Source organism: Oncorhynchus kisutch, linkage group LG26, assembly GCF_002021735.2.
Source record: "Oncorhynchus kisutch isolate 150728-3 linkage group LG26, Okis_V2, whole genome shotgun sequence".
Classification (NCBI taxonomy): domain Eukaryota; kingdom Metazoa; phylum Chordata; class Actinopteri; order Salmoniformes; family Salmonidae; genus Oncorhynchus; species Oncorhynchus kisutch.
The window spans coordinates 28,054,146-28,073,032 of record NC_034199.2 but is presented as its reverse complement, the minus strand read 5'-3'; positions in this window follow the sequence as shown (position 1 = coordinate 28,073,032).

The following is an 18,887-nucleotide window of genomic DNA, read 5'->3' as shown; positions in this document are numbered from 1 at the left end:
TCTGGCAGTCTCTACGTGGGTGCCACAGGGTTCAATTTCTTGGGCCGACTTTTTTCTTTGTATATATTAATGATGTTGCTCTTGCTGTTCTTTGCGATTCTTTGATCCAGACGACACCATTCTGTATACATCTGGCTCTTCTTTGGACACTGTGTTAGTAAACCTCCAAACAAGCTTCAATGCCATACAACACTCTTTCCGTGGCCTCTAACTGCTCTGAAACGCTAGTAAAACTAAATGCATGCTCATCAACCAATCGCTGCCCGAACCTGCCCACCCGCCTAGCATCACTACTCAACTATAAATACCTAGGTGTCTGGCTAGACTGTAAACTCTCCTTCCAGACTCATATTAAGCATCTCCAATCCAAAATGAAATCTAGAATTGGCTTCCTATTTCTCAACAAAGCCTCCTTCACTCATGCTGCCAAACATACCCTCGTAAAACTGACTATCCTGCCGATCCTTGACTTCCAACACTCTACTCAGCAAACAGGATGCAGTCTATCACAGTGCCATCTGTTTTGTCACCAAAGCCCCATATACCACCCACCACTGCGACCTGTACGCTCTCGTTGGCTGGTCCTCGCTACATATTCGTTGCCAAACCCACTGGCTCCAGGTCATCTATAAGTTTTGCTAGGTCAAGCTCTGCCTTATCTCAGGTCACTGGTCACCATAGCAACACCCACCCATAGCATGTCCTCCAGCAGGTATATTTCACTGGTTATCCCCAAAGCCAACACCTCATTTGGGCGTCTGTCCTTCCAGTTCTCTGCTGCCAATGACTGGAACGAATTGCAAAAATCGCTGAGGTTGGAGACTTATATCTCCCTCACTAACTTCAAGCATCGACTGTCAGAGCAGCTTACCTATCGCTGCATCTGTGCATAGCCCATCTGTAAATAGCCCATCCAACCATCTACCTACCTCATCCCCATATTTTTCCCCTTTTTTCTATCACTCCAGTGTTTAATTGCTCAATTGTAATTATTTTGCCACTATGGCCTATTTATTGCCTCACCTCCTTACTTAATTTGCACACAATGTATACAGATAGTCTATTGTGTTATTGACTGTACATTTGTTTATCCTATGTGTAACTCTGTGTTGTTGTTTTTGTCGCACTGCTTTGCTTTATCTTGGCCAGGTCGCAGTTGTAAATGACAACTTGTTCTCAACTGGCCAACCTGGTTAAATAAAGGTGAAATTAAAAAAATCATGTTGGTGGAAGAGCCAAAAGAAGTCACAGCTTTTTAAAGCCAAGTCAAACAACCCCACGAGAAAGGAAGCAAAACACCTTAATTACCTCATTGATTACCATGTTAACACACACACACGCACCCACACATGCACGCACACATGCGCACACATACACACACACACACACACTCACACACACACACACACGATCCATTGATACTGACCTCATCAACACACAATTAAAGCCCAGGCAGAGGTGATCCATCATAAGAGCTCAGACAGGCTCATCTGTTTCCCTTAATGCTGTAACACAAAGAGCAGACCCAGTCAATATGGTTAGCCATGTGGAACTCTAGTCGCCTTCTGAGAATCAATAATGTGTTGTATGAGTACGGGGAAGCTCTGATGATGAGGATATTTACAAAGGCAAACAGAGCTCTGCGGCAGAGCAGCGTAGCAGGACACCTAATCTCAGTGAGAGAGAATCTTTGAGTCCTGTATTTCTGTACTTTCTATATACTGTAAGCTCAGGCAAGTTTCTAATTTGGTTGAACTACTTGGTGGTTCCCTGGGGCCTACTGTATTCTAGATTGGGTGAAATCATTTATGGTGGTCGACTCCAAGAAGGTTTCTGGGATTTTTCTGGGATAAAAAAAAAAATCTGCTACAGATTCACACCCCGGACATTCAATTCATTAAAACAGTCGTAACGAGTCGTGACTAAAATCCCACTGGACTTTTTAGACCTACATGCTTAAGGTCATCTATAGTATCAGTCAAAAGTTTTGGCACACCTACTCATTCAAGGGTTTTTCTTTATTTGACTATGTTCTACATAGGTGCTTCGACAAAGTACTGAAATGGTCTGAAAACGTATGTAAATGTGATTTAAAAATATATTTTTTTATACATTTGCAAAAAAATCTAAAAACCTGTTTTTGCTTTGTCATTATGGGATACTGTGTGTAGATTGATGAGGAAAAAAACGATTTAATCAATTTTAGAACAAGACTGTAACATAACAAAATGTGGAAAAAGTATAGGGGTCTGAATACTTTCTGAATGCACTGTATTTTCTCAATATAAAAACGACACCAGTAGACAATGTATGAGGTTAATAATTATTCTAGATTTTGTACATGCCTTGTGCTGACATGAAATTGTTTAGTGCACATCCAACCCTTGTAATCTAGGTGGTGAAATTTCTGGAAGCAGGAGATGATGGATCCTTAGCTTAAACACACACACAACTACCAAGTTCAATGCCAGATACTCTTCTCCCAGAAGGTCTGAGTGGCACTTGGAGGTGCCACTGTGATAATGAAGAGGGTTTGCCTTCAGACTACCACAACAACTACATTGTCTATGCTAAATGTGTTTAAATTGTAAAAGAAAGAAAGAATAGTCAGTCAATAAAACATACATTCTATTCAATGGGGCAATGCATAGCAGAAATGACACAAAAGTAACTGAATGTAATCAGATTACGTTACTTAGTTTGGGTAATCCAACCGTTACTTTACTGACTACAATTTTGGACAGGTAACTAGTAACTGTAACGGATTACATTTAGAAAGTAACATACCCAACCTTGCCGCCAGCAGACGTCACACGTCAACTGGCAATACTATTCTGTATAGGCAATACTATTCTCTATAGGCAATACTATTCTGTATAGGTAATACTGTTCTGTATAGGCAATACTATTCTGTATAGGTAATACTGTTCTGTATAGGCAATACTATTCTGTATAGGCAATAATATTCTGTATAGGTAATACTGTTCTGTATAGGTAATACTATTCTGTATAGGTAATACTATTCTGTATAGGTAATACTATTATGTATAGGTAATACTATTCTGTATAGGCAATACTGTTCTGTATAGGTAATACTGTTCTGTATAGGTAATACTGTTCTGTATAGGTAATACAATTATGTACTAGGGACTGGCAGGTTAGGATCTGCCTCTTGTTGAGGACCACCAAAATGACAACTAGCATTTTAGGGGACAATCTGTACATGTTCAAAGCCAGAGGGACTGGTCAATATCACGTAAAGAGAACTTGATAAACAATTACATCATGGTTGGAAAAAATGACTAATTGTCTTGACATCTTGGGAGTTGCCTTTTGCTTCAGGAGGTGTTTTCAGATTCCAGACATTGTAAACAAATGAGTCTGAAAGTAATTATATTAATGTAGGAAGGCCAGGTGTATTAATAAACTCTACCAGTCAGTGTGGTGACTGTCCTCTGTGGGTGAAGGAGTGTGTCTGTGTTAGGTGAATGTCCTCTGTGGGTGGAGGAGTATGTATGTGTTAGGTGACTGACCTGTGTGGGTGGAGGAGTGTGTCTGTGTTAGGTGACTGTCCTCTGTGGGTGGAGGAGCATGTCTGTGTTAGGTGACTGACCTGTGTGGGTGGAGGAGTGTGTCTGTGTTAGGTGACTGTCCTCTGTGGGTGGAGGAGTGTGTATGTGTTAGGTGACTGTCCTCTGTGGGTGAAGGAGTGTGTCTGTGTTAGGTGACTGACCTGTGTGGGTGGAGGAGTGTGTCTGTGTTAGGTGGGTGACTGTCCTCTGTGGGTGGAGGAGTGTGTCTGTGTTAGGTGACTGACCTGTGTGGGTGGAGGAGTGTGTCTGTGTTAGGTGGGTGACTGTCCTCTGTGGGTGGAGGAGTGTGTCTGTGTTAGGTGACTGACCTGTGTGGGTGGAGGAGTGTGTCTGTGTTAGGTGGGTGACTGTCCTCTGTGGGTGGAGGAGTGTGTCTGTGTTAGGTGACTGCCCTCTGTGGGTGGAGGAGTGTGTCTGTGTTAGGTGACTGACCTCTGTGGGTGAAGGAGTGTGTCTGTGTTAGGTGACTGACCTGTGTGGGTGGAGGAGTGTGTCTGTGTTAGGTGACTGACCTCTGTGGGTGGAGGAGTGTGTCTGTGTTAGGTGACTGCCCTCTGTGGGTGGAGGAGTGTGTCTGTGTTAGGTGGGTGAATGTCCTCTGTGGGTGAAGGAGCATGTCTGTGTTAGGTGACTGCCCTCTGTGGGTGGAGGAGTGTGTCTGTGTTAGGTGACTGCCCTCTGTGGGTGGAGGAGTGTGTCTGTGTTAGGTGACTGCCCTCTGTGGGTGGAGGAGTGTGTCTGTGTTAGGTGACTGACCGGTTAGAGACTCCTAGCTCATTAGTGACCAGGCCTTTACCTGGGTACACCCACACGCGCACACACACACACACACACACACACACACACACACACACACACACACACACACACACACACACACACACACACACACACACACACACACACACACACACACACGCACACACATGCACAGGCAAACATACTTTCTCTCTCTCTCTCTTTCTCTCTCAATCCCTATCTCTCTCTCCACCACTGTCACTTCATTAATCAGCACTTAGAGACCTCTCTCAGCTAGCCCAAGGTCATACCCACAAACAGGAATGCAGTTCTATGATTCAGTACTGTTTCAAACACACATGCACACACACACACATGCACACACTCTCTCACACACACATGGGCAAACACACGCATGCACACAAACACACACAGCTGTCAGAACAACGAACTTGTGGATTTATCATCAAGACAAATGTGTGTTTTCCTGCTCCCACGTCAACCCCACAGCCCCTCAGGACAGAGCGATGGAAATGATAGCATGATGTTGTCTGTGGGTGAGTGGTAACAGAAGGGAACACAGCAGGGATGAGGGAAACAGGCTCTCGCTGTCCTCAGATCTGTCCTCTCATCTCCCTGTAGAGTAGAGGAGAGGAGAGACTGGTGGAAAGCAGCTTAATAGACACTGATGATGAAGTACTGAACCTATATGACAGCACTACCTGGACAGGAGTTTTACTAAGTTTTATAATATGTCAACCTGTTGGTTTACCTGTTGGCACAGAGCTGCAAGGACAAAGTACATAACTACACCTGGGATACTCTTCCGGTGAACTGCGTTGAGCAGGAATGGATAGAGGTTGGATTCATTCACATGAATAACAGTAGAGCTTCACAAACATGGCACGTATGGATGTAAGTATGGTGAATCGATCTATAAATCAGTCTCCTAAAGGACCTCAGCCTCCTCTACTGTTAGTCCTTCAGTCCTGACAAACCACAGCGCTCTGTGGAAGACAAAGATCCATCTCTATTACGCTTACAGAACGCTAAAACAAGCCTCACCTTTTCTCCTTGGCTATTTACAGCTAGAGCAAAGTGGCCAGGTCCAGGGAGGGAGAATACAACATTCAAATGAAAGGTCAGACGCCAGTTATTAGAATACACTGTGCTGTCTGTTAGTGGTATGGCCTACAGAGAGCCACATTGATCAGCAGGCCGTGTGTGTGTGTGTGTGTGTGTGTGTGTGTGTGTGTGTGTGTGTGTGTGTGTGTGTGTGTGTGTGTGTGTGTGTGTGTGTGTGTGTGTGTGTGTGTGTGTGTGTGTGTGTGTTGATAGTGCAGCTTGCAGAGGGAGGCATTGATCAGCCCCTGTCCCCTCTGACAGCCAGGAATACACACTGCTGTTTGTTCTCCTAATTGAGTGGGTTCACCTTGTGGAACACACACACACGCACACACACACACACACACACACACACACACACACACACACACACACACACACACACACACACACACACACACACACACACACAGACGGAAACAGACACATGCACGCACACACACACTCACAGGCGGAAACAGGCACATGCACGCACACACACAAACACACCTCTGGAGAGCGCTGACGGATGTAATCTCACGGCACAGTGTGTTTATCTGACCTCAGGCTCAGTCAATCAATGGCAGCACTCCAGCAGAGGGCTCTATCTCTCTCTCTGTGTGTGTGTGTGTGTGTGTGTGTGTGTGTGTGTGTGTGTGTGTGTGTGTGTGTGTGTGTGTGTGTGTGTGTGTGTGTGTGTGTGTGTGTGTGTGTGTGTGTGTGTGTGTGTGTGTGTGTGTGTGTGTGTGTGTGTGTGCGTGCGTGCGTGCCTGCGTGTGTGTGTACATGCGTGTGTGCGAGATGCTGCAGACAAACACAGGCACATGCAGTAGTTAGTCTGCAGAGCATTACCTCTAAAAGGAGAGAAAGTCATTTAGATTGTAACACGATCAGGGTACTATCAACACAGATATAAAGTGTTATACACACTGCATCCATTAGCTCAACTCTTTGCAACTTCATAAACGGCACGGACCTCTTGGTGTAGCAGCTTTGGATGTTTGGCTTTGAGTTGTAAGGTCATTGGTTCCTATCACTATCCCACATCACACACACGTACAGACGCAGAAACACACTCCGCACACACACGTTCCTTACAATATGTTGTAGTCTTTCTGTTCATTTAAAGACGTGAAAGTCCTTGTATCTAGTGTAGCTAGAAGCTGTGTGATGAATTACAGTAGTTTCTCCGTGCCTCTGTTTCATACCACAGGGTCAATAACTCATCTTTGATCAGACTCCATGAAGTTCTGATCAAAAACAATCTCTGCTTGTGTTCCCCTCGCACTCGCTTATGACGACACAGGGTCTGACAACCCATCACAAACACACCCTCACCCAATTCTGTACTTTCACATGCTCTCGTCACACATTCTACTCCTTATACAGGCTGGCTGATCCTAACATCAATCATCTTGTGATTATGCAGTGTTTGCAAGCAACTGGCATGTTGATAAATTAAGCAGTAGAACGATCCTCTAGTGTGTGTAGAGGATCAAATGAGCCACTAGCAGATAAACTACAGCAGCTAGCCATCCTGAGGAAATATGAATGATGCTATTGATCTTGAAGACATACTGTGTGATTATGTGTTGTTTTCAAGGATAAAGGGATACTTTATGTATGCTATGTGCGTATGTGAATTAAGGATGACTACAGTGCATGTCTATTCAAACATGGACAATCCTATTCCAGATTTGATGGCCTCCCTTCACAATGGACTATCAGTATAAATGTGTCCCATTGAAAAGCTCTAGTTGGTACAACCTCTGTCTCAGATACGCAGCGCTCCCTAAATGAACCTGTCTGATTCTACATGAGGAGGAATGGAACAAATAGGCCAAATAGCTTATCAGGCCTTTTACTCTGGGAGGGAAGGGCAAGGAGGTCATAAAACGGGCTTTACACGTCCAGACAGCCTGTACGACACACACACACACACACACACACACTGCAGGGCTGAGACAGGGCTCTCAGGCTTATTACGATGAACACCCCTGTCCCCCAGACACTTTAATAACCATTCTTTATGTTATAATAACAGAGCCCATTTTGTCATGGAGGGTTTCCATTCCCCCGCCAGTGTCCATCATGCGCTGCACAGATTAAGAGGCTTGTGCAGCCTAATGGCACACAGAGGCAGATTGGCCTCTCTGCTGGTCCTCTCCTTGGTAATGAGACCATTTTCCCAGAGCGGGCACCACTCAGGGGGAACTAATCTCAGAGTGGTGTGAAGTGCAGGGCGCAGGGGGGGCAGAGAGAGGCGTCGAGCAGGGAAATGACAGGGGGGGATCTGAAGAGGAAGGTTTCTTTACAGATCTCACTGTGAGAGGATGGGACCAAATGACTGCACATTGATCTAAATAGACGCAAGTTGACGTTTATTGTCATATATCTTGTCCTGGAGGCAGAACTGTGCGATTTCCCCTTAGATAGGCCAGCTGCAAAGTAAAAATTGCCTTTTGGTCTTAATTTAAGGTTAAGATTAGGTTTAAAATCTGATTTTATGCCTTTGCAGCTGTGCCAGCTAGGGACCCCTCTGCAGAGCTGCCTTCAGAACAGGATTCATGGGGAAAAACTCTCACCTGCTAAATAGACACTAATAGACACTAATCCAGATGATTTGGAGATCTGACTACAGTATTAGTGCTCCTCTCAAAGGCTAGATAAGGGTTTGTCAATATGAATGATTTACTAAATGCGGATGCTGTTGGTTTTCCTGAAATGCAGTATAATATGACTGGAAAAGATGAAAACACACTGATACTGTACTCATGCACACAGGCACTCACACGCACACACACACACACATTCACACACTGCAGTCGATATGCAGACAAAAAAACATCATAGAGCACTGTTAGCTAAATATTGCAAAACATTAAAAGCTTATTTTCACACAGCACTCCATCAATAGACATTTTGGCAAATTACTCTAATTTATCGACTCTACTAATGTTCAGCAATAATTCTCCTGTCTGCCAGTAATTAATAGGAGCTTTTAATCATCCAGACTTCCTTTATTACATTCAGACCACGGTCGTCTTCTGTAGGCCGAGCCCAGGAGTTGGTTTGTCAAATAATCTATTGACCACAATGCATAACGTCATTGATAGGTTTGATTATTAAAGATCAATTCATCGAAAAAATTACAAATTGCAAATTATTAAAAGATGTCTCAAAGATGTCTCATGACATGATCAATGGTACTGCTCTATAATCTATGCCTCTGCATACTCACAGATTTGACTGACATACACACATACACTAGGAATGAAGTCATTTTATTTTCAAGAATTAACGGGAGAGCATTAAGATATCCCATCATTTATGACTACCACAAAACGCAAAATAATTGATTGTATCACTCTCAACAGAATGATGAAATACAATGTAGGCCTACACTACTACTCAGGTTTAATACAACTGACCGGTATCCCCGGACTTCCCAACTAAGCTTCTTCCGTTTCCCAAGAAGAAGAATGACTGGTCTCATGAAAAATATGCGGCAAAGAAATCCACAATGTGCACGTGTGAATAGCTGAATGAACTGGACGTATGAACTCTCAGGCCTCATTCATACATTAGACCAGTTATCACAACACTGGCAGCCTACTGGCTGACTAAACTCCATGGTGAAGGAGGTTTCTGATGAACTCCCCCAACGGAGTGGAGCAGAGACCAGGCTTTGTGGAATTCAGTTGCGGCTATATCTATTCGCCCAAGGTCAATGTTTCACAAAATGTAAATTATGAAATGCAACATTTACTTGGAGCAAAGGTGTTTATCGTTCATTTACAATCTGTAGAAACTATGAGAATAGAATGGTTCAGACTTCTGTGAAACATCACAGCACAATAGGAAACTATATGGCAGCTAGAAATCCAAACTGGACAGTCTTCAGAGATAGATGGGAGGGTTTGAGGGTAGCTCAAGGCTGTGACTTAAAGCAAACAAAAGATAACTCATGTAAAATATACTGTCTGTGAAATGTATATAGTATGTATAAGCTGGAAGTGGAAGGCTAAGTGTTGTTGTCCATTAGTTTACTCTGTTTTAAAAACCAACATAATAATGCTTCCTTTGTACCTTTCCTTGTCCTCTGTAGTTGAGCACCTTTCTTTGTTTGATGAACTCCATACTTTTTCAATAAGTGTTAATCAAATACAACCATCGACTGTTTCCTTGTTGAGATTCAATTGCATTTGCGCTGACTTGCCGTCTTGGAGCAAAAGCAATGAGCAAACAGTTGGTGGTTGTATTTGATTATCGTTTATTAAAAAAGCATGGATTTCAGCAAACAAAGAAAGATGCTCAACTACAGAGGACAGACAAACATAGGTACAAGGTGGACGTTTCATAATTCATGTTTTGTAAGTATTGACCTTGGGCGAATGGATGTAGCCGGAGAATAATTGTTGGAGTTTATCAGAAACTTCCTTCACCATGGTTTTGGAGTTTAGTCAGCTAGCAGCCAACCATATTTATCGTATTCAATGTAAATTGACCAATAGAAAACATTTACTTTCATGATATCTATAAATTCCATTGTTGACTATAATGTGTAGGTTAGACTCGACCACTCCACGCAATTTCTGAAGGCAATCTCCATCTCACATTCACAAATCTCCAATAGCTTTGTGGCATTGGAAGAGGCTTTGTGGCATTGGAAGAGGCTCAAAATATAAACTCCAGCTAGGCCTATACTCATTGTTGACAACATGGTTGGTAATGCGTTCAGAAACGTGCTAGAGGAAATAGACATTTGCAACATTGATCCAACATTGATCCATTTATGATGTTACAATAACAAAAGCGAGTGCACGGGTTTAACTAGTCAAGTGCACTAGTTTAACTTTGTAAGGATTTGATCAACCGCGGCGCTATCCATGGTGATGGATCTCCTCTACAAGGTCTATTTGCCTCTGTATTTGTTTCCTGTGACTAAGTCACCACGATAAGTGGGTAATCATAAAGTCAAAACAGCCACAACCTTCTGAAATTGCCCTGATTGCCAGGTGCAAGTGGAGAGAAAAGGGCCAACAAAGGTAAGCTAAAATGAATACAATTTTCATAGGCAATTTTTTGTAGGCTAATAACATAATATTTTAGGCCTACATTTAAACTAGGCTCCATCAACAAAATGGTGTGGTGACTGATAGAACTTTGAGCTGATTAAATTGTTGTCACGACTTCCGCCGAAGTCGGTCCCTCTCCTTGTTCGGGCGGCATTCGGCAGCCTTCTAGCCATCCCTGATCCACTTCTAGCCATCCCTGATCCTTAATTTTCCATTTGTTTTGTCTTTGTTTTACACACCTGGTTTCAATTCCCCAATTACATGTTCATTATAACCCTCTGTTTTTTCCATGGTTTTTGTGCGTGTTTGTTTTATGTATTTCGGTACTTTTGTGTGGGCTTGGTAATTCTACATGTATTTGGTAATTTTGAGTAAAGTTACTTTTATTAATCATCTCTGCTGTCCTGCACCTGACTCCTCTGCACCAGCTACACCCAGGCCTATTACAATAGTGACAAGATTCCTGCCCAGATTTCTCAATTTACATTAGTATAATCATGTGAGATGTTTTTAGCTGGTATTATATGCTATGAAATAATAGTTCCGGTTTGAACGGGAATACCGGGAATTACAGGGATGGTTAGTATTTTGTCAGGAAGGAAAACTGGTTTTCATTCAAAATGACTAAAAAAGAGGAGAGGAGGGGAGAGGCCGTGCTCTTTTAGGTGAATTATGTCTCTTGCAGGCCATTGTAGGAGGCAGGGGCCCGTCTGGGTGTGACAGCACTGACACTTAGCAAGCAGTCACTCAGGCGCTCCAGTGTATTTTAGAAAACTAATTTATTTTATTTAACAAAAGGTTACGATTTACATTTGGAGATGTGCTTTTGATGGAGCATTTATCAATCCTGCCGACAAACAGGATGCGGAGAGAATATGGAGGTAGATGGCTCCTAATACAAGCATGGGTAGTAGGCCTATATCACAGCAATGAGATCAGGAGAAATAGAAAGACTGATGACCAAATTGTATTCATACAACCAGTTAAAGAGACATACAGTATGTGTGACGGTTATAGACAAGACAAGGTTATTCAGTAGGTCTATGCACCGACACACACACACACACACACACACACATATGGAAACACACACACAGACAGGTGTGTGTTGCCCTGTAGGTGAGTGAAGGACACAGTACCCTGATGTGAACCCAACTCAGCTCAGCGTTGATGAGAAAAGCTGCTCTGGTGAGGAAGCCGTCCCAAATGATCCAGCACACGAGCAGGTGTGAACGAGACAATTAAGAGTTTTAATGAGGAGAAGGTGAGGATGGAGGGAGGAGAGTGGAAAGGGGAGCACGGAGTGAGGAGACAGGAGCTGCATACCTGAGATCCCTAACGATATAGATCTAAAGAGCTTCTCTAGTGAATCTGACTCCAACTCAGCTACGTTCTGTCTCTCTCTTATTTAGGAAGTCAATCACACAGCAAATATTGTTGAAAGTGGAAACAGTTAGGGACCAGGTCTGTTCGTTCAACACTACAATGTTAGATTCATAAAAACGTATATTCTGACAGAGCTCTATGAAAACATCCCTCTGTCTGGGTCAGTTGATTGTATAATCAAGTGCAACTCTCTCTCTCTCTCTCTCTCTCTCTCTCTCTCTCTCTCTCTCTCTCTCAACTTTTGTGTTGTATTTTCATTTTTGACCGTGTCTATTCTCCCCATCACAGAGTGGGTCTAGACCCGAGGCCAGAGGGATAATTAGATTGGGGAAAGCTGAGAATAAATCTCCCCTCTCCCTAAAAACACACCCAGCATTCCAGATTGTGCAAATCGGCTCCTCATGGTTCCTTTGAATGTAGGCGGAATGGGAGAGTTTACTGTCACCGGGAGGCCTGTAGCACTGGGAGGGGAGCTAGAGCTACTGGGAGAATCATACAGAGAGTTAATCTAGAGGGCAGAATGGATGAGGAACCTATTGAACTACCAGTGTGATGTCCATTTAATTACACATGGTTGTAATTAGGAGGAAGAGTATCCCTTTACTCCTTCATTTTGTGTCTGAACTTTGATGTACCCAGATCTGTAAAGACTTTAGAGTACTCAGTATGCATTTTTAGTTAGCAACTCAGCCACACATCCAACTGGACCTAACCACATGAAGACCATCTCCAACGTTCTCACCATTAAGAATACTCTACTTTACCAAAGGATTAAGGATTCATTTGGAATTATCAAGTTATTAACTCCTTTTTCTGTCTCTATTTTCATAACCTCGGTCTCCTAGTGTTAGAACCCCCACACAGCTATTATATCTAACAGCTCCAATGTCCTCTTTCTCTCTCTCTCTCTCTCTCACACTCTTTCCATCCTCTCCTACTCATATCTTCCCCTCATTCTCACTCTCATCTCTCCCTCATTTCCTCACAATGTGCAGAGACTGTTAAATGAAATCTCTTCCAAGCGTCACTGTACTTCTCTGTGAATGGTCCCACTGCTAAATGTTGTTTATCACGCTCAAGTGCTGGGGATAATGTGGGGTCCAGTCTTAAAATTTAACGCAATTATTCCACAGTGGTGGCAAATTGCTGTAGTTAAAACGCTTGCTTAAATTACCAGTTGCAATTTGTATGTTGGAGATGCTCCATTCTCATCGGCTCATTGTTATCTTGTTGTTAGTCGGCTGCATTTACACACGCAGCCCAATTCTGATCTTTTTCCATTAATTGCCCTTTTGACCTTTTGAACTGATCTGATTGGTCAAAATACCAATTAGTGAGATACATGATCGGCAATACTTCTGAGAACAGTCCTGATTGTTGTGTGCTGTGTCCCGAAGTGCACTTGGCATATAGAATCACACAGTGTCAAGCGTATGACCATAGAGAGCCCTTATTTTCTATGGTAGAGTAGGTCAGGGCGTGACTGGGGTTAGTTTAGTTTATTATTTCTATTTGGGGTTCTAGTTTTGTTTATCTATGTTGGTGATGTTGTATGATTCCCAATGAGAGGCAGCTGGTATCGTTGTCTCTAATCGGGGATCATATTTAGGTAACTTTTTTCCACCTGTGTTTGTGGGATATTGTTAATGTGTAGTTACATGTTAGCACTCCATTTTCGTCACATTTCATTTAGTCTTTATTGTTTTGTTGTGTGGTTCACTTACTTTAAATAAAAGATGTGGAACCCAGATCATGCTGCACGTTGGTCCGAGTATGCTTCCAACGATCATGACAGTGGAATTTATTTCCTTATTACGTTTGAGCCAATCAGTTGTGTTGTGACAAGGTAGGGGTGCTATACAGAAGATAGCCCTATTTGGTAAAATGCCAAGTCCATATTATAGCAAGAACAGCTCAAATAAGCAAAGTGAAACGACAGTCCATCATTACTTTGACATGAATGTCAGTCAATTCGGAAAATGTCAAGAACTTTGAAAGTTTCTTCAAGTGCAGCCGCAAGAACCATCAAGCGCTATGATGAAACTGGCTCTCATGATGACCGCCACAGGAAAGGAAGACCCAGAGTTACTTCTGCTGCAGAGGACAAGTTCATTAGATTTTACCAGCCCAGTAAATGCTTCACAGAGTTCAAGTGACAGAACACATCTCAACATCAACTGTTCAGAGGAGACTGTGTGAATCAGTGTGTGAATTGCTGCAAAGAAACCATTACTAAAGGACACCAATAACAAGAAGAGACTTGCTTGGTCCAAGTAACACGAGAAAGGTGGTCCGATGAGTCCAAATGTGAGATTTTTGGTTCCAACTGCTGTATCTTTGTGAGACACAGAGTAAGTGAACGGATGATCTCCGCATGTGTGGTTCCCACTGTGAAGCATGGAGGTGGAGGTGTGATGGTGTGGGGGTGCATTGCTGGTGACACTGTCAGTGATTTGTTTAGAATTCAAGGCACACTTAACCAGCATAGCTACAACAGCATTCTGCAGCGATATCCCATCTGGTTTGCACTTAGTGGGACTATGTTTTTCAACAGCACAATGACTCAACACACCTCCAGGTTGTGTAAGCAAAAGCAGCCAACAAGTGCTCAGCATATGTGGGAACTCCTTCAAGACTGTTGGAAAAGCATTCCAGGTGAAGTTGGTTGAAAGAATTCCAAGAGTGTCCAAAGCTGTCATCTTTGCTAATTTGAGCTGTTCTTTCCGTAATGTGGTATTTTACCAAATAGGGCTATTGTCACGCCCTGACCTTAGAGATCCTTATTTATTCTCTATGTTTGGTTAGGTCAGGGTGTGACTCGGGTGGGAGAATCAATGTTTTCTATTTCTTTGTTGTTTTTGCTTAGTCTGGTTCCCAATCAGAGGCAGCTGTCTATCGTTGTCTATGATTGGGGATCGTATATAAGTTGTGATTTTCCGTTTGGGTTTTGTGGGGAGTTATTTTCTGTTTAGCTGTTTTGTTGCCTGACAGAACTGTGCGCTTTCGTTTTTGTATTCGTTATTTTTGTTTGAGTGATTCTTGACAATAAAGATCATGAACACTTTCCACGCTGTGCTTTGGTCCACTCTTCCATACGACGACGAGCGTTACAGAACTCCCCAACACAAAAAGACCAATTAGCGTGGTCAGGAGGAATGGACGTGGGAGGACATCCTGAATGGTAAAGGATCCTGGACGTGGGAGGAGATCCTGGCTGGGAGGGATCGCCTCCCATGGGAGCAGACGGAGGCAGCAAGGAGGGAGCAACCATACAAGGGGTCACGGCTAGCACGGAAGCCTGAGAGGCAGCTCAAAAAATAATAATTGGGGGTGGCAAACTGGGAGATTGGCGGAGTCAGGGTTTAGACCTGAGCCAACTCCCCGTGCTTACCGTGGGGAGTGTGGGATCGGTCGGGCACCATGTTATGCAGTGATGCGCACCATGTCTCCAGTGCGCAGACACAGCCCGGTGCACTATATTGCAAGCTCCCCGCATTGCCCGGGCTAGAGTCGGCATCCAGCCAGGACGGATTGTGCCGGCTCAGCGCTCCTGGCCTCCAGTGCGTCTCTTCGGCACCAGGATAGCTTTACAGCTATCTTCTGTATATCGCCCCTACCTTGTCACAACACAACTGATTGGCTGAAGGAGGAAAGAAATTTACTTATTAACAAATTAACTTTTAACAAGGCACACCTGTTAATTGAAATGCACTCCAGGTGATTAACTCATGAAGCTGGCTGAGAGAATGCCAAGAGTGTGCAAAGCTGTCATCAAAGATGGCTACTATGAAGAATCTCAAGTATAAAAGAACCGTCCTCTCACTGTCAACTGCGTTTATTTTCAGCAAACTTAACATGTGTAAATATTTGTATGAATATAACAAGATTCAACAACTAAGACATACACTGAATAAGTTCCACAGACATGTGACTCACAGAAATTGCATAATGTGTGATTCAAAGGGGGGGTCAAAATCAAAAGTAACAGTCCGTATCTGGTGTGGCCACCAGCTGCATTAAGTACTGCAGTGCATCTCCTCCTCATGGACTGCACCTGATTTGACAGGTCTTGCTGTGAGATGTTACCCCACTCTTTCACCAAGGCACCTGCAAGTTCCCGGACATATCTGGGGGAATGGCCTTAGCTCTCACCCTCAGATCCAACAGGTGCCACGTGCCCAATGGGATTAAAATCCGGGCTCTTCACTGGCTATGGTAGAACACTGACATTTATGTCTTGCAGGAAATCACGCACAGAATGATTTATTTTTTTATTTTTTTATTTCACCTTTATTTAACCAGGTAGGCTAGTTGAGAACAAGTTCTCATTTGCAACTGCGACCTGGCCAAGATAAAGCATAGCAGTGTGAGCATACAACAAAGAGTTACACATGGAGTAAACAATTAACAAGTCAATAACACAGTAGAAAACGAAGGGGGGGTCTATATACAATGTGTGCAAAAGGCATGAGGAGGTAGGCAAATAATTACAATTTTGCAGATTAACACTGGAGTGATAAAAGATCAGATGGTCATGTACAGGTAGAGATATTGGTGTGCAGAAGAGCAGAAAAGTAAATAAATAAAAACAGTACGGGGATGAGGTAGGTGAAAAGGGTGGGCTATTTACCAATAGACTATGTACAGCTGCAGCGATCGGTTAGCTGCTCAGATAGCTGATGTTTGAAGTTGGTGAGGGAGATGAAAGTCTCCAACTTCAGCGATTTTTGCAATTCGTTCCAGTCACAGGCAGCAGAGTACTGGAACGAAAGGCGGCCAAATGAGGTGTTGGCTTTAGGGATGATCAGTGAGATACACCTGCTGGAGCGCGTGCTACGGATGGGTGTTGCCATCGTGACCAGTGAGCTGAGATAAGGCGGAGCTTTACCTAGCATAGACTTGTAGATGACCTGGAGCCAGTGGGCAGTATGGCTGGTGGCATTGTCATGCTGGAGGTTCATGTCAGGATGAGCCTGCAGGAAGGGTACCACATGAGGGAGGAGGATGTCTTCCCTGTAACACACAGCATTGAGATTGACTGCAATGACAATAAGCTCAGTCCGATGATGCAGTGACACACCGCCCCAGACCATGACGAACCCTCCACCTCCAAATCGATCCCGCTATAGAGTACAGGCCTCGGTGTAACGCTAATTTCCTTTAATGTGAGACGAAACCGTGACTCGTCAGTGAAGAACCCTTTTTGCCAGTACTGTCTGATCCAGCAACAATGGGTTTGTGCCCATAGGCGACTTTGTTGCCGGAGATGTCTGGTGAGGACCTGCCTTACAACAGGCCTACAAGCCCTTTGTCCAGCCTCTCTCAGTCTATTGTGGACAGTCTGAGCATTGGTGGAGGGATTGTGCATTCTTGGTGTAACTCAGGCAGTTGTTTTTGCCATCCTGTACCTGTCCCAAAGGTGTGATGTTCGGATGTACCGATCCTGTGCAGGTGTTGTTATACGTAGTCTGCCATTACGAGGACGATCAGCTGTCTGTCCTGTCTCCGTGTAGCGCTGTCTTAGGCGTCTCACAGTAGGGAGATTGCAATTTATTGCCCTGACCACATCTGCAGTCCTCATGGCTCCTTGCAGCATGAGCAGGGACCCTGGGCATCTTTCTTTTGGTCTTTTTCAGAGTCAGTAGAAAGGCCTCTTTAGTGTCCTAAGTTTTCATAACTGTGACCTTAATTGCCTACCGTCTGTAAGCTGTTAGTGTCTTAACGACTGTTCCACAGGTGCATGTTCATTAGTTGTTTATGGTTCATTGAACAAGCATGGGAAACAGTGTTAAAAACCTTTACAATGAAGATCTGTGAAGTTTTTTACAAATGTACAAATTATTTTTGAAAGACAGGATCCTGAAAAGGGACGTTTCTTTTTTTGCTGAGTTCATATTTTCATTTGTTTAATACTTTTATGGTTACTACATGATTCCATATTTAATGGTTTTAATGTCTTCACTATTATTCTACAATGTAGAAAATAGTACAAATAAAGAAAAACCCTTGAATAAGTAGGTGTGTCCAAACTTTTGAGGTGCAAACATGAGTCAACTTCTTGGATAACATGGGTCCCAATATGCCTGGCAAAAACCAAACACTGCATGGTTGAAGATCTGATAACAGTCAGTATCTGTTAGAGTCAGCACAAATAGAGAACATCTGAAAGGGGGCAAACACCTTTCCACTGCACTGTATACATATAATCGTCTGCTCACAGCTTAATACAGTCATGTACTTTGCCTTTAATTTAATTACTAAACGACAGTGAGTATGTCTCATAGAGGATACAGCGGAGAAACCTGTAATGATGGAACATGATGTTGAAACTTCAGTTATGGGAAAAACTATACATATATATATATATATATACTGTTGAAGTCGGAAGTTTACATACACTTAGGTTGGAGTCATTAAAACTCGTTTTTCAACCACTCCACACATTTCTTGTTAACAAACTATAGTTTTGGCAAGTCGGTTAGGACATCTACTTTGTGCATGATACAAGTCATGTTTCCAACTACTCTTTACAGACAGATTATTTAACTTATAATTCACTGTATCACAATTCCAGTGGGTCAGAAGTTTACATACACTAAGTTAACTGTGCCTTTAAACAGCTTGGAAAATTCCAGAAAATTATGTCATGGCTTTACAAGCTAGGCTAATTGACATAATTTGAGTCAACTGGAGGTGTACCTGTGGATTTATTTCAAGGCCTACCTTGAAGCATGGGGGTAGCAGCATTATATTGTGGGGGTGCTTTGCTGCAGGAGGGACTGTTGCACTTCACAAAATAGATGGCACCATGATGAAGGAAAATTATGTGGATATATTGAAGCAACATCTCAAGACATCAGTCAGGAAGTTAAAGCTTGGTCGCAAATGGGTCTTCCAAATTAACAATGACCCCAAGCAGACTTCCAAAGTGGTGGCAAAATGGCTTAAGGACAACAAAGTCAAGATATTGGAGTGGCCATCACAAAGC